The sequence below is a fragment of the Oratosquilla oratoria genome, chromosome 25 (genome assembly GCF_046742065.1).
Source record: "Oratosquilla oratoria isolate Oo_2021 chromosome 25, ASM4674206v1, whole genome shotgun sequence".
In the NCBI taxonomy this organism is placed as follows: domain Eukaryota; kingdom Metazoa; phylum Arthropoda; class Malacostraca; order Stomatopoda; family Squillidae; genus Oratosquilla; species Oratosquilla oratoria.
This window is the reverse complement of record NC_134801.1, coordinates 35,564,233-35,569,232: the sequence shown is the minus strand read 5'-3', so window position 1 is coordinate 35,569,232 and position 5,000 is coordinate 35,564,233. Positions and strand designations below refer to the sequence as shown.

Below are 5,000 nucleotides of genomic sequence, written 5' to 3'. Positions count from 1 at the left end.
CGAGATGAAGTAGTAAAAAACACCGGAAGCTTTGAAGGTAACAGGCAAGCAGTGTGAAGTTCTCTTGACTCCAATAACTGTTTCCAGGCTCCCAACTGATTTAAGACTAAATTGGTCAAGAGACTGTGTTGGCCATGAAAGTGACATGGAGTGGTTATTAAAGAGGTTGAAAAAGGAAATAGAAATTCTCGAGAGAAGCGAGGTGTACAGGATACCAGTAGTTCTGTTCCTAAGCGTATTGTGAGTAATGTGGAGAAAAGGAGAGTTAATAGCAAGGGAAAGTCTCTGTACAGCCTCTGCTTTACACTCCATTTCAACCACAGATAATGTTAGTTGTGTCTTTTGTAATAAGACTAATCATAAGTCTGAAAAGTGTCACAAGTTTTTAGCATTAGATGGTCAACAGAAAATTGAAAAGATAAAAGAATTAAGTATTTGTTTTAGATGCTATCTGGGACATTTAAAAACAAAAAAAATGTAAGGTCAAAGGTGACAAATGTCAAGGTAATCATAATGATGCAACAATGTGTGGTGTGAAATTGAATGTAGCCCCTCAAGTAAATGTAATAAATGACAATTCAAATGTTTCCTCTACAGTTGCTATGTTGTCAGGCCATTATAGTAGTAAAACTGTATTACAAACTGCAATGGTGAAGATCTTGAATAAGAAAGGAGATATTTTCCATGTAAAATTACTCTTTGATAGTGGTTGTGATCGCACATATGTCACTAATAACTGTGTAGAGAAATGTAAACCCGATTGGGTTACTAGAACTGAAGTCCCTTATAGTAGTTTTGGTGGTCATACCTCTGGCAAGGACATACAAAGTAATGTATATAAATTACAGGTGTTGAATGATATAGGGGAACCTATTCCTATTTATGCTGCAAGCATTCCCAAAATATGTAACCCACTAGTAAGACCAGTAGTTCCAGCCCATGTTTTAGATGCTTTTTGTCATTTAGGGATTTAGCAGATGAGTTTGATGATAATTCTCCTTTTGAAATAGATATTCTCATTGGTCTAGACTACTATTAGAGTCTCATAACTCCTAAGAATTCCATACAAGTAGGAAATACTGTTGTCATGAAATCTGTGTTTCGTTGGATTTTGTCTGGAAATATTGGTAAATGTTATGATAGTTCTAATGTTTTAATTACGTCTTCTAAATCAATTTTTATGTCTTCCTCCTCCCAGCCTCTATGTATATCTGAGGTATTTGATTCTGATATGTCAAACTTTTGGGATTTAGAGAAAAAAAGTTGCATTTCTAGTAAAGAATATAAGGAGGATATCAAAGATAATGTAGTTAAGGAGTTCAGGGATAAAATAGAATTTGCGAATGGCAGGTATGAAGTTCAATTGCCTTGGAAGAATAATAATGCTAAAAATACATTAATGAGTAATAAAATCAAGCCCTGAAAAGATAAAATAGGCTTTAATTAGATTTGATAAACATGAAGACCTTAAGGCTGAGTATAATAGAATTCTAAATGAGTATGAAACTATGGAAATTATTGAGTTGGTTCCCTCAGAGATGTTGCAACCTAAATCCATTTACTATTTCCCCCATAGACCTGGAGCAAAATTGAGTATTAGTACAATTAAGGTACGTCCAGTGTTTGATGCATTTACTAAGGGACCCAATGAAATCTCTCTAAATGATTGTATGATTACAGGCCCCTCTCTTAATTCAAATTTGGTTGAGATATTGATCAGATTTAGGCATTGGCCGTATGTGGTTAGCGCTAATATAGTTAAAGTGTTTTTGCAAATTAGTGTAAACAGCCAGGATAGATATGTCCTTAGATTTTCATGCCTGGAAAAAATGAAGCTAAACATATGAGATTCAATAGAATTGTTTTTGGTAACACCTGCAATCCATTTATTCTGAATGCCACTATTAAACATCATTTAAACCAGTAAATTGTCCTTGCATCTATTAAACCAGTAAATTGTCCTTGCATCTATTTTTATTACAGCTTGTGGTGTCTGGCAACCCCTAGCCTTGTGAAAACGGTTTCAAATTGCCAACTGATGTGCACTCTGTTATTAGCAATCCTCTTGCCTATCTTTCTCTTCAAAAACACACCCGAGTTTGCAATATGGGGGCTTGCTGACCGGAATCTCGATTTGATAGATTTTATTAAATTGAACTTTATGAATAAATAGATAAAATACTGGCAAGTTGCTCTAACTTAACTTTATTTTTTCAAGTAAGTAAATCAGACGCAATTGGCAAATCTAATACTTGTCGCTAATGCACACAACAAACATAGCTTAGTCTCGTTCGTGCATTCGTACGGAAATGGATATATCTGGCTGTTGATGTTAGGTAAGACAAACGTAGGTATATACAACGGTTAAAAAGAGGAAAGAGACCCTTCTAACATCTATTGATGTCCCGTAGCCACTAAATTCCAGCGAAGAGCAAAACACTTGTGCATCACTATAAAAGGTCCCCTTGACCTCCGTAGAAAATTTACCTCGTATTAGTACTATTTAACTATGACCCACCTTGAGAATTACTTGCTGTAGCTTCACCAGTCGCTATGACTCAAAAATCGGTACTTACTAATAACTAAGTTTCAGCTTCAAGTATCACGTGCTCCTCTTAAACACAGCTGAAGTAGTGTTTGAAAATATTTCTGGACTATCAATATATAATCTCGGACGCAGCTAAGAGTTACATACAATATATCATCTCCTGTCGAGAAAACCCCTATGCGAAAACCTACTTCGGAAAGGTTTTCTGAGCACCAGAAAAATTCAAACACAATCGTTGAAATAATATAGGCTATTTCAACCGTGGGTATAACCCACCTCATTTAGCATTCTCACTCTGACCGAAGCGGTGAATGGAAATTTTGCCATTAAGTAACTTCTGAGGTCCAAGGTTTGGTGAATATTCACTTGGGAGTAGAATACCAATCATAAACAATTCAAAACCCTAAATTACCCATTTCATTTACAAGATGGAGTTTTCCCTCGAGAAACTCATGCATCACAATGGAAAGGAGAAGTTACTAAAGATGAACGGATACGCATTGCTCAATACTATCAGATAACAGTTTCTTCCAAACTCCGATAAGATAAACTTAGAGCAGAGGTAATTAAGGCTTTTATTGAGCAAGAACTATTAGACGAGGAAGATGAAGAATTGGAGCCTCCTCCCTCTTCTGGTTCAATTTCAAAATTTAGATTAAATAGATAGGTGGTTAACCTAGAATTAGAAAAAATCAAATTAGAACAGGAGAAAATGGAATTAGAAAGAGAGAAATTGAGGCATGAAAATGAGGAGAAAGAGCTTAACTATATATGTAAAGTAGAATTGATAAGTCGTAAAAAAGAGGATCTCTTTGAATATTTCAAGTCCTCTGGTGAAGTTGCTATAACCAAAGAAGGTCCATTCTTCCCAAAAACTATTATGAGAGACACTAGAGCTGCTCAATCTATTTTATTTAAAGATGTCCTACCTGGAGTTGAAAAGAGGATTACTGGAAAGTAAAAATCAGTGATTCGTCTAGCTAAAATATTCTTTAAATGTAAGTTTGCAAATAAGGAAGTAACAGTTGGCCTCAAAGAAAAGTCAATGCCAATTCCTGGAGTTGAGCTCATCCTATGTAATGACCTTGCAGAGTCATATGAATCTGTTTCCCCCTAAAAAAGCGTAGACTCAGAGGTGACTTGATACAGGTCTTTAAAATTCTAAAGGGAATTGACAACATCAAAAGTGACAAAATTCTCACATTGAATGAGAATCAGACAAGAAACAATGGTCTCAAACTGTCCGGAAATAGATTCAATTTGGAAGTAAGTAGAAACAACTTTGCCAATCGTGTAGTTAATGAAAGAAATAAACTTCCTGCACAGGTAGTGCAATGTAGTTCATTTCGAAGCTTTAAGAATCATTTAAATAAACACCTAAGCAAGATGCTGTAATGATTATAATTTATCTTATATTATTTGTTTTTGTTTTGTCATCATTTGTCTGTTTGATTTTCATTTATTATTAGTTATATGTTAATTTATTATTATTTATTATTTACCTGTTTGTTTATTATTTAACTGTACCTATGTATTTGTCTATGTATTTTATTTGTTATTTACATTATTATAGTTTTTATCTATTAATTTATTAGTATTTTTTTCGCATCCGACCTAGATATGGAGCAAAAGGTCTCCTGTCGGCATGCTCCGCCTTTGTAATCCTTTGTAATCCTTTGATATAATCAAAATCCCTTGTGACAAAAGTCCTACAATTGTAGATCACGTACATCCTAAAATTTTCTCCCTATGCGCAGTAACTCGATCCCAATCAGTTCCCTTAAACGAAAATTCCCCTGATATTTTTTATCTATCTACACAAATCATGTCACCTACTAGCCTCATTAAAGCTCAACAATCCGACTCTATTTTAAAACACTTCCATAGATTAACAGAAGATTTTATGAATATAGGAGACAAATTCCCTGGATTTTATTACCAACAATTTATTCTCATGAGACGTACAAAGTTTCCTTTACATTTAAATTCTGACATTTGGGCAGAGATTCACCAAATAGTTATACCTCAGTCAATTAGATCCTAAATAATCGAAGTAGCTAGTAATGGTTCAGGCGGTGATGTAGGAATTTGTAAGACCTATAACAAAATTTTAGAAAATTTCTTTTGGCCCAATCTAAAAAGAACATTAAAGAATATGTTCAAACCTGCCATGTTTGTCAGCTCGCTGGCAAACCTAATCAAAAGATCCCTATAGCCCCTTTATATTCTATCCCTATGTCTGTATAGTTATAGAGGTCTCCCTTTTGGGCTATGCTACCTTTCAAAAGGTCATTAATGTAACCAACTTTTGGTTTTCATGAAAGTGGCAGTTGCCGACAAGACTGACGAGTTAAACATCATATGAGGACGGAGACTTTATTTGTACGACGTTTCGCTTATTACAGCTTTTTCAAGTACAAGTTGAGATACATATGCTTGAGATTAAATGATG

The 5,000-nt window shown here is 34.6% G+C and overlaps 1 pseudogene; it reads left to right on the top strand.

Moving 5' to 3' along the window:
• Positions 1-5,000, top strand: part of LOC143039074 (uncharacterized) — a 21,842-nt pseudogene that overhangs the window by 6,752 nt on the left and 10,090 nt on the right.